Here is a 12440-nt window from a genome sequence, read left to right on the forward strand (position 1 = left end):
TGTTTTGATTTCCCTTATCAGTGCCACTGCGCTAAGGCGTCAAGACCAGGTGACAAATAAAAAACAAACTGAAAGTGTCCGCGTTAGGGACTTTCCCTCTTCATGCTTTCGAGGGAATGTTTATACCAATTACAGTCCCAAGCACGCCTTGTTATCTATTGTTTGGGAACTAACCGACGTCAGGGGTCTAGGCAGATCAGTATATATACTCCTCACTTTATCAGACAGATAGAGGGATTCCGAACAGATGCCATTGCTGCTATCGCTGCGGCACGTTGCCTTGACACTGACCCAGTCTTCGTGTTCCTGAGGAGTCTGAGCCTGAGACCTCATTCCAAGGTAACAAGGGTTAGTGGCTCTTCTCATGGACATGGCATTGCCAGACTGAGGTTTAACACACCTAGCTCTCTTCTGGGTTAGAGGTTAGGCCTTTAGACTAGGGTATTAGGACGCATCACACAGGGGTCTTTGTACTAATGACTCTCATCTTTTCCATTCTATTTCTTGCATTGTTCATTATCCTAATCATTGCAGCTCATGCAACTGATCGTAGATTGCAGTTCTGATGAAATAAATATTATTGAATCTTTTACTGCATCTTCTTCTTTGCGTCGATTCCAGACAAGCAGCCTCAGGTGGGTGCGGTGATGTTGCAGGTTTTGACTCCCAATGACGATGCATGGAAAATCCAGACTCTTGGCAGCGATGAATCCGCACTGAGCTGGAGATGTGTCGATTTTACCAGCGATGTGCCAATTTTTCAGCCGCGGTGCAGGCACTGCTTCGATTTGTTTTGCTGCTCGGCTCCAGTGGGTGGAGTTTCACATTTGGTTCGGCAGCTTCTCCTTTCAAGGGCCCAGGGACTGGTTGTGGCACAACATGGCAAGGTAGGGGTCTCAGCAAGAGATCCCAGGTGCTGGCAGATGAAGTCTTTGATGGCCCTCAGACTTCATAACAGGGGGCAAGATCAGTCCAAGCCTTCAGAGAAACTTCACAAGTAGGATACATAGCAAAGTCCAGTCTTTGCTCTCTTTAAGGCAGAAGCAGCAACTGCAGGCCAACCCAGCAAAGCACACACAGCATAGGGGCAGTACTCCTCCTCTAGCTCTTCTCCTTGGCAGTGGTTCCTCTTGATCCAGAAGTGTTCTAAAACTCTGGGGTTTTGGGTCCACTACTTATACCAGTTCTGGCCTTTGAAGTAGGTAAACTTCAAAGGAAATTCTCTGTTGTTCTCCAGGCCTGGCTCCAGGCACCCTCCAGGGGGCTGAAGACTACATTATGTGAGGACAGGCACAGCCCTTTCAGATACAGGTGTCATCTCTTTCCTCCCAACTCTAGCCCAGGAGACTCATCAGGATATGCCGGCCACACCTCAGCTCTCTTTGTGTCACTATCTAGAGAGAACTCACAAACAGCCCAACTGTCAGTCTGACCCAGACATGGATTCCACAGGCAGGTAGAGGCACAGATTGGTTAAGAAAGAAAACAACCACTTTCTAAAAGTGGCATTTTCAAACAGACAATCCAAAAACCCACTCTACCAAAAGATGTATTTTTTAATTGTGAATTCAGAGACCACAAACTCCATATCTCTATCTGCTCCCATTGAAAAACTTCACTTAAAAGATATTTAAAGGCAGCCCCCATGTTAACCTATGGGAGTTATAGGCCTTGCAATAGTGAAAACCGAATTTGACAGTAGTTCACTATCAAGACAAGTAAAACACACCAGTACATGTCCTACCTTTTAAATACACTGTACCCAGCCCATGGGGGTACCTAGGGCCTACCGTAGGGGTGACTTACATATAGTATACACTTGCCAGGTCGAATTGGCAGTGCAAAACTGCACACGGAGACACTGCAGTGGCAGATCTGAGACATGTTTACAGGGCTGCTCATGTGGGTGCAACAATCAGTGCTGCAGGCCCACTAGTAGCATTTGATTTACAGGCCCTGGGCACCTCCAGTGCACTTTACTAGGGGCTTACTAGTAAATCAAATACACCAGTTAGGGATAACCAATCATCATCACAATTTATACAGAGAGCACTTGCACTTTAGCACTTGTCAGCAGTGGTAAAGTGCCCAGAGTACCAAAAAACAGCAAAAACAAAGTTCAGCAAACAGTCAAAAACACAGGAAGCAGAGGTAAAAAAACATGGGAAACCACACCAAAGATGCCAGGTCTAACATCCAGGAATTCCAGGAAGCAGAGATTATACCTCCTTGCTTGGCCTTCTGCATCCTCCACAGGTTGTCCAGATACTGTGTCTTCTCTGTCAATGTCCGGAATGACACTTCCCTGGTCAGGCTCTCCACCTTTTCCTCTATTGCCAGGGAGCGTTCCGCAAATGTGTTCACAGCAGGTTAACCTCTATCAAGATGGAATCCATTTTGTGTTCTAGGGCGTGTTTTGAACTTTCAGTGGCTGCCAGGATCCGGGCACCAGGAGGCTCAAATGTTACCGGTTGGCCCTGGCCATCCCCCTGTTCGGTCTGTGGAGTACTTCCTTTAGCAGGGCCTGTAAACTGAATTCATCCGGGTCTGCTATGACTGCTTTGTGCTCAAATTGCACCCGTGGCTATCTTTGCTGTATCAATCTCTCAAGCAGAACTGCAAAAAGAGGGGAGAGGGATGGAGGAGCAACTGTGTGTACCCCCTTTTGGTTTTAGGCACTTACCGCAGTATTGCAGAAAGCTATGTGTGATTGTTGTAGCCACTGTGGCGTTGCTCGCTGCATATTGTGAATCCTCCTGACCAGTCTTACTCCATCCTTCACTGCTAGGCGGCCGCACTGAAGCTCTCCGGTCATATAATGTGTAGGCCACCACCAAGGGATGCTGCTGGGGCATGCAGGGGAGAGCTCTGCTCCAACCAACTGTCTATGGGCCAGTTGTGGCTTTGTCTCAAGGTTTCCAGGGCCCCCAAGCACTGCCTTACTGCATCCAGGACCTCCCAGCCAGTGGACTACTGTGAACTGTTGCAGATATTGGTGCAATGTCCACTGCATACTTGAGCCCCTTCCAACCTGTCTCAGCTGCCTTTGCAGGGCCAGGCAGCCACCCGAAGGCTTCCCAGCCTCCATCAGGTGATGGTGTAAAGTGACTCAAAAGTTAGAGGTCTGCTACATTCAATTGTCTATGTGCTGGGCACAGTTGTACCCCAGGGTGACAGGATCCTCAAATATTGTGTTGTGTCTGTGTGTCACAGATTAGCCGGCCACTGCCCAAGAGCCAAATGTCACCCTCAGGGCATGGAGGCTGCTCCGTGCTGCTGCCTCAAAATCAGGTGGAACTCCAGCACCTGCGGCTTTGCGTTCCTCTGCTTAGTTGCTCTGTGATCGGCTGCCTCCCTGAGCAGCTAAAGGGCACAGTGCCCCGCTCCCACGTAGGAGTCTTACCGCATTGTGCATCATGGGGCTCTAGGTATACCTCAACGTGGTGTTAAGAGCCGGCCACCATCTTGATGCCGCCAGGGCTTGTCTCTCCTCTAACTCGGCTGTACAACGCAATCTTGTGCCCATCTCTGCTCTCAACAGTGCACTGCTGATGGCCGGGTGTCCCCCTCAACCACCCAACTGCAACAGGTCGCAGGATACTGACGGATGACAGGGGAGACTCCGGAGCTCTCCCTTAGAGTGTGCGGTCGACCATCTTGCTTGACCACACCCCGCTAGAATAGCATTTTGATGCATACAGGTTATGTCAGAAATTTCTCTAAAATTCCCCATACAAGATAAGATCGGTGGTCAACAGTGTGAAAGGCTCATCAAGTGGCCACTTAGGGAGAGGGTCCTTTGTCTAGGTTATCGAACAAGGTACTGCCAGAGATCCTGAAGGAGACCACCAGATAGCTGCACTGTCACAGTATCCAGTCCTATGCTGAGAGCTGATACTGAGCCAAGTATGAGGGGAGATGAGCTGAGCCCAGCTGAAGTTCGTTTTCCTTTCAGGGGAACACTCTCTTCTGAGTACTAATAGCTACAGTTCCTTGCTCTAAAGAGTTATGCAGTCTGTTGAATCCTAAGAAACTCTAGATGCAAGTTAAGCTACTCCATGCTCTCATAGTATAGCACACAGAAGTAGTATTTAGGGTGCTACCTTGCCAAATTACCTTTCGACTATGTAGAAATGTTCATATTAATGTCATTGTTACTGACCTGCATCAGTGCTGTCCCAATAATATTCTGTATGGTTATTTTACATGTGCTAAGAAACATGATGAGACTGGTGTAATAAAACACTTTTAAAATATAAAGGGGGTTATTCCAACTTTGGAGGAGGTGGTAATCTGTCCCAAATGTGACGGATTTACCACCAGCCGTATTACGAGTTCCATAGGATATAATGGACTCGTAATACAGCTGGTGGTATATCCGTCACTTTACCGTCACTTTTGGGACGGATTACCACTTCCTCCAAAGTTGGAATAACCCCCAAAGTGTCTTTCCCCTAGTGCAGTACTTGTGTGTGATATTCTAAAAAACAAAATTGGGTTGCAATTACCACTGCATCCCAGACCTCTTTTTAAGTGACTGTTAGTAACCCAGAAAACACAAACACCACATCAACTATGTATTAATTGGTGTTATATGGGGCTACAACAACCTGTACTTTCACGCTCAAGCGTTGGTGTACTGAACACAGTTCAGTCATCCGTGGGTGGGGAAGTCAAACCTTGTAGAGCTAAGCCAAAGCCTTAGTTTACACAACCTGGTGCCTTTGAGTGGTCTTCAAATATGCACACTCAAGAAAAGACATTATTGCAGATACACTGAGATGTCTGTAGTAACCATGGTTACCTCCTACAGGTAATATTGCTGCAGGGTTGTCCAGCTAATTAGAAGGTTATTCCCAATATGTGAGTATTCTGTGTCTTTTGAATCCAATATTTTTTTTTAACCTGTTTGGTTAAAAAGGTGGCCCCTGTTGCATTAGGCGCAAATTACCTAGAGGCAGTCACACAACATCTCAAGAATATGTGTGTCCCAGATGCGAGAGCAGTTACATTTATACTACCTGCACAAGCAGCGTATGCCTCTGAGACATTTTACTCATGGGTGGAGTACAAAGCTGTAGAGGATGCCTCAAGGCAGTTTCAGGCTTACGAACAAGTAGAAGCACATGCACACTATAGGGCATACCAAGATCTGGGAATCCTTTTGACTTACCAGCTCTGAATGTAGGTATGAAGTTAATAGGAAACTTCTCTACAGCCTTCTCAATAATCCTAAATAACATTAAGGGAGCAGCATTGGCTCTTGACATACGCCAGAGGCTTGCAGCAGTTCAGGTTCATGACTGAAAACGAGAACTACCAAGAATAATTTTGGAAGTTTATACCTCTGTGGGCCATGATGCTTTGGGTACACGAGCACTTAAATTACATTTCAAAACCTAAAAGCAACATTGACGATTCCGTTAATGAAAAGCCTGTATCGTAAGATAAGAAGAAGCAGAGTTGCGGACAGAAAAGATGGAGCAGATGTTTCCTATCCAGGGAGTCTAGCTGAGTGGGTATAATTTAAGAGACCACAACAAAATTAAAAAGCTGGAACCGTATCAGTATTGTGATATCAGCTCTTCCCATTCTTTTCCAAATGTTGACGATAAACATGCATGGAGAGAGCGTCATCACGTTAGACTGCAGTAGCACTAATGCAAACACATGCGTGCACACCCACACATCATTTCGCTATTTATTTTTTCTTTTTTGCTAATGCTGTGCAGCATCGACATAAATCTTTGGCAAAGCCTACAGGTTGCAAGGGGCGAGACCTACTTATTGACTGTGACAATGTTTGTGTTTATTTCATGTTCAATGAGCTAAAATAATAAGAGACTTTACACCTTATCGTATTCCATGTTATTGAGAGGGCTTCTTATTGTGAAGAGGAGACTCCACAAATGTCTTAGCATGGGCCCGGTAATGGGGAGAGAGGACACTACGAGTGGAGCACAAGTTGAGTGAGAGAAAAGGAAAAGAAGGGCTTCTGACAATGCGCAGTGCTAGGAGCTAGGGGGAAATCAGAGATTCATTCCATTAATGTGGCCAGGATTTTAGTGTGTTCTCATTTAAGAAGTGGGGCTAAGGGGGAGTAGAACAGATACGTCAGCATGCGAGATGCAGTTGACATGTAACAACTTTAATCAGAAATTAAATTATATGCATGCATTATAAGCTGGTTTATGTTATAAACTGTGTCATATTTTAATCACTCTATGTGACTTTGTTTATCTGTATTTCGATGGAGTTCCAGTGTGGTTAGTCAATGCAATAGCTGTACATGTTTAATACTGAAAAAATTAGTTACAGTGCAGTTATGGTTATGGATTAAAACAGTAAAACCACTGAAATTTGTAAGTTATAGATAAGAACCACAATTCACTTTTCACACAACAACCACTCAAAATGTAACTCCCATACCAAATCAATGCTCATTACTTCATGCTTGATGTGGCAGATCCAATTACAAATGAAATTATATACCACATTACCTTGAAAAAGATCACTATGAATGTACCAATATTTATTGGTTTGAGTATGTGCTGTTATTTCATTATGTGATTTAAGGTGTTGTTATTTAATAATATAACTATTGTGAGGTCAAAAGCATTGCATTTGCTGTAATTTGTAAAAACATAGACTGGTAACCCGCAGCAAGCTTTACAGGCCTTTGCTGAGAAATTCATGGGTCCACAGACATACCCTGCAAATGGCCGAACAAGAACCCATGAATCTGGATGAGTTTTTGTACCCCTGATGATGAAGTTTGCCTTGGGTTTGCAGTCTAGGTTTTGTGGATCTTGGTGGTCATGCTTGTGGCCGCAAAACTTTTCCACGAGCTTTCTTTCACATTTATTACACAGGGTGGGTCCTTTGGGGTCCCCAAATGAGCCAGTGGGTCAGGGGATGTTATCACTGTCTCTTTAAATGTCCTTTCATTATTTTTCTCATGACACAGGAACTCAATCATCGCATCCTATACTGATTTCTCCAACAATATTCAGGGTATCATTTTAAGTAAGGAACACCTACTGACTTTGTCAGGAACACCAAAATATAAACAGTGAGACTATTGGCTTTATCAAGGGGTCATTGATGGCATTAATGGTGGTCTGGCCAAGTATGTTTTTGTGCATTTGCTAAATATCCTTCTTTCGATGTTTTTGGCTAAATTTTCTATTTTTGTCCTAATTCTTCATATCGCAGTGCATTGTTTAACACAAATTCCTTTCCCAGTTTTTCATGAGAGGTTGTTGTAAGAATCATTCACCTCCAACCTCAGGTATTTGTCTTGTTTGGTTTGATCCCGTGATTGGCTCTGAAGTTGTCTCGGGCTCCCCTCCAATTCTATGTCTTCTCTATATCCCTTTAGGAGCCTTCAGTGTGTTTGACTGTGTTGTATCATTGTGCAATTAACTGTGTGTTACTTCCTCATACAAATCTTTAGGTAAGATTCAGTTTGGTTTGATTGGTGTGTCTATAAGCCTTGTCCCCTTTGTCTTACAAACCATAGGTGACTGGTCTCTGCTTTCACTCTTCTTTTTAGGTTGCTTCTTCCAAACATGTCTTCTGACACCTTGTCCTGATGATGGCCCTGGTCAAATCAACTATAGGGGCTGAAACATTGACGTCACTTTCTAATATGGACTGCTATAACAAACTGTTAAACTATTATTTAACTCCCATACTTGATACTCTTGAGTTACTTGAGAGGCCTTTTTTCACATTAATTTGTTCTTTTCATTGCAGTTTTATATGATTATTATTTTTGTGTTTTTCTCAATTTGTACACCTAAAGCTTCACTAATCCTTCACTGTTGTCACACGTTTTGTGCTGCACCATTGTTACCTGCTATGACTTTATTCTAGTAGTCTTAATCTATTCACTGATTGTTTTGATTATTCTTACTGATTTGTCATTTCAGCTATTGCAGTAAATTTGTCAATGATGTCATGAGTGATGTAATATGGGAGGTAATTAGCAGTGTGTGGTAAGGGTGAAAATTATAGTTACTTTAGGGCATGAGTTATAGTTAGGTGATATGTTATGTGGCATTTTCACCTACCTAAAGCATTTCTTTAGCCTTTGTTTTATTCAGTGAATTTCTAAGGTGCTTTTGATGTGAAGAAACATATGATTTCAGTTCCTTACTATAATGTCACTTTAAACTTTGTTTTCCAGTGAATTTCTATGGTTTGTTTGATGTATGTCAGATGTCCATCACCATGCATGGCATGGGGTTGGGCGCAGGATCTAGTCTGTGGCCAGGCCCTCAGCCCAACTTCCCGTGGATGCCCAATCCCCCTTCACCCGGTGGGTGAGGATGACTGACTATGTCATGTAACAATGTAAAGGGCATCATTTTAGGTAATGCAGGCATACTAGCTTCTTCCAAGGGTCAGAACTCCAAAATATAAAAAGCAACTGGCTTATTGGTTTTATCAAGGTATCAGCACATCAACATATATAAAGCAGACCTATTGGTGTCGTCAAAAAGTCACCAATAACTACAATAAAATGTTTTTTTTTTAATAAACTCACACATTGAAAGGTTTATTATTAGTTATTTTCACAATCTATTTTCACTAAATCATTTAAAAAAATCATCAATCACATCTTTGAGTGTTTTTAACCTTTTTCAGATCCCAAGCACAGCCATAGAACCAACCACAAGGGGTCCTTGCACTCCAGCTGAGGAGCATACGGTTCAAGCTCGAAGTGCTTTAAAAAATATGGTAAACTCTCCTGGGGTCATGGATTTGATGATCCAGAAGACTTACTGTGTTTTGTTTTTGTTGGGGGGTGCGGCACCCCCTACTCACTTGAAGTAGTGAACAATAAATGTGCAGCTTTTGAAGCTCATTCATTATTCCATTTTTTAGAATTGTTTTGTATGGGCATCCCAGTCCCACCTGTGACACCCACACTTTGTAATAACTTTAGCACCACAGGTGGAACCCCAAAGCCCCTACGGCCATTATTTTAAAGTGAATACCCCGGTGCACACCCAGGGCATCCACAAGATCCCAAATGTTGGGGGCCTCTCGGGTAGCCCCAGAACTGCTGTGGCCACTGCTGGCTCCCCCCCACCAGCACCCATAGTGCCGACCAGAGGTGGACATTATTTTAAAGTGGGTGGACCGCTGTCCACCTGGGGCACCAACATGGCCAAATGTTGTGGGCCATTAGGGGAGCCCCAACTGCCCCACAACCACTGACAACTTCACAGCCAGCACCCATCCTGGGTGCCGGTGGGAACCAGCTCCACTGTCTTGCGCCCGCCAGTGTGGGAGCAGTTTATTTCTCTGCTCCTATCACGCAAGGGCAAAGCTATGTTCCCTGTCTGGGAGAATGCGGGCAGGAAATTAAATCTGTATTCACTGCCTGCACTCACGTGTAGGGAAGTGAAGTGTCCCAGGGGATGGGTATCCCCCGGGACACTGCTTCGAACGTGCCTGAGATGATGGGGCCCCAGGGTCCAGAAGGGTCAAAGAGGGGGGCCTGACAGCCGCACTTCCTAGAAATAGATTAGCGCTTGGACATGGGGTCTCCAGGGCCTCTCTGCAGCTCGGGGAGGGGGGGCTGCATGCCCCTCCCTAAAATTAATACTTCTGCCCACGGCATGGGCACGGGGGCCTTAGGGCCACTAGGTATGTATAGTTAGGACTTAGTTTCTATAGCAAAAGCTTTTTTTGATTTACTAATAACTTTGGTGACGGTGGTCACTTCAGCTGCTAACTGGAAAGTTTCAGGGTAATTCATCAAGTGGGGGCCTAAATAAAGGGGGGGGTCCCAAAAAAAAATTCCCCACTCATTTTTCTATAGGGATTTTGAACAGCGATAGTGCCAAAACCACTGGATGGAATTACACCAAATTTTGGCAGAAAGGTAGCTCTTGATCCAGAAAGAGGCATTTTCGTTATTTGATGTAAATCCATTTAGTAGTTTTCTAGTTATTAAATGAAAACCGAATTTATATATATATAGGGACGCGGATCATCCTTGGATCCTCCACAGACTCGGAGGAAAAGCAAAGCTCTGATTGGCTGGCAGCAACTTGACAAAAAAAGCTGTGGCTGCCATTTTGTTTCTCTCATTGCCTGGGGGGGAGGGAGGCAGTGTAAAAAAAGGTATACCGGTATCCTGACCCCATAGGACACATGGAGGTGTTCCTTAGGGACCCACCATGGCAAAAGATTGCCCTCTTTTCCCCCTAGGATCCTGGGGGAAAGCAAGGTCCTGGTTGGCTTACCACAACCTGACACAAATATTAACGTGTGTGTTAAATAAAAACATACAATTTCACTGAAAAACCAAAGGTTACAGGGAGGTTATAGTTAGGTTGACTATTTACCCATACAAAACCATAGAAATTCAGCAGTTATAGTTAGACTTATAGCTATAACTTATGCAGGAAAGTAACTTTAGACTTTCTTACAATAACTATTACTTAAGTATAACTATAACTGCTGAATTTCTATGATTTTGTATGGGTAAAACATCATCCTAACTACAAAGTCCCTGTAGCCGTTGTTTTTTTCAGAGAATATAAATATATATATATATATATATATATATATATATATATATATATATACACATATATCTTGAAAACAAGTAAGTGGATTCAAAGTGTTGCCAGTGGAAACTTTATTAGAAAGCAGGGATGCGTTACTGTAACGCACTACTGCTTTCTAATAGATTTTGCATCAGGATTCAAGCTAGCCTGGCTGATGAAGGGTGAAACCCTGAAACCGGTCCCAGGATGCTTATTTCCGGTCCAGTGAGGACCTGGCTTGGCAGTTCGGGCTGGACTGTTCCCATGAGGGACAGTGTCAAGACTGATTTGCATATGGCTGGGTCCAAACTGGGGTGGCATGGTGAGCAAAAGAACGATGGACTAAACCCAGATCTGTGACTGGGGGTGAGTGTTTGCATTGTTCAGCACTCCATCCATTATCCTTTTGTGTTGCTATCTGTCTATCTGTCCATCTTTCTATCTGTCTATCTATCTATCTAGATATAGATATATTCAATGAAAATAGTGCAGAAGAATTAAATGGCGTAGACTGGTATACAGTGGTGTGAAGTGACGTAAAGTAGAGTGGCAGAGAGTGGAGTGGCATAGATTAGAGTGACGTACAGTAGAGTGGCACAGAGTGGATTGGCGTAGAGTGCTGTGGAGTGGCATGGTGTGGAATGTAGTGACGTAGAGTAGAATAATGCAGAGTGGCATAAAGTGGAGTAGGGTAGAGTGGTTTGGGGTGGGTTGGGGCAGAGTGGAGTAAAGTGGAGTAGAGCAGAGTGGCGTAGAGTAGCATGGAGTGGCATAAAGTGGAATGGAGTGGCGTAGGGTGGTGTAGAGTGGAGGGCGCAAATTGCCCTAGAGGGGCAGTGTGTGGAGTGGCATAGAGTGGTGTATAGTAGAGTGACATCGAGTAGACTGGTATGGAGTAGTGTGACGTGGCTTAGAGTAGACTGGCATATAGAGTTGAGTGGAGTGGAGTAGAGTGGCATAGAGTGGAGTGGTGTAGAGTGTTGTACAGTAGAGTGCCGTAGAGTAGAGTGACACAGAATGGAGTAGAGTTGCATAGAGTGACGTGGAGTAGAGTGGTGTATTAGAATAGAGTGATGTAAAGGAGAGTGGAGTGGCTTAGAGTGGTGCAGAGGCAAGCAGATTAGTGTGTAGTGGAGTACAGTTGCGTATAGTGCAGTGGTTTAGAGTGGCATAGAGTGGATTGGCATAGAGCAGCTTGGAGTAAGGTAAAATAAAATGGAGCGGAGTAGAGTTGTGTAGAGTGGAGTGTCAGAGTGCTGTAGAGAGGCATTGTGTGAAGTGGCGTGGAGTGGTGTAGAGTGGAGCGGCATAGAGTAAAGTGGTGTGATGTAGACTGATATATAGTAGTGAGGAGTGGCGCAGAGTAGAGTGGAATAGAGTGGAGTGGCATAGAGTAGAGTTGCGTAGAGTGGAATGGCGTGTAGTGGCGTACATTAGTGTGGTGTAGAATGGAGTGATGTAGACAGGTGTAGAGTAGAGTAGTGTAGAGTAAAATGGAGTGGGGTAGCGTAGAGTGGCACAGAGTGGAGTGGTGTAAAGTGCTTGATGTGGCATAAAGCAGATTGGGATATACAGGAGTGGTGTGGAGTAGCATAGAGTAAAGTGGCATAGAGTAGTGCAGCTGTGGATGTAAGTAACTAAAGTATCAATAGAGACAGCAAATAGGGTGAAAGCTGTGCTTAGTTTGTAGTAGAATAAGTACTGGTGCCCAAAGCTCTGCTTAGAAGCCCATGGCCAGCGCTTTTAAATGCTGCATGCAGAATACCAAGGCTGCGCGATCTTTAATCCACTGCCAGAATCTCCCTGCCCATTTATCACTCTCTGGTGGGTTCCTGCTTTCCCCATTAGTGAAGGTTCTTCTGTCTTTCTCTT

This window comes from Pleurodeles waltl, chromosome 7 (genome assembly GCF_031143425.1).
Source record: "Pleurodeles waltl isolate 20211129_DDA chromosome 7, aPleWal1.hap1.20221129, whole genome shotgun sequence".
NCBI lineage: Eukaryota > Metazoa > Chordata > Amphibia > Caudata > Salamandridae > Pleurodeles > Pleurodeles waltl.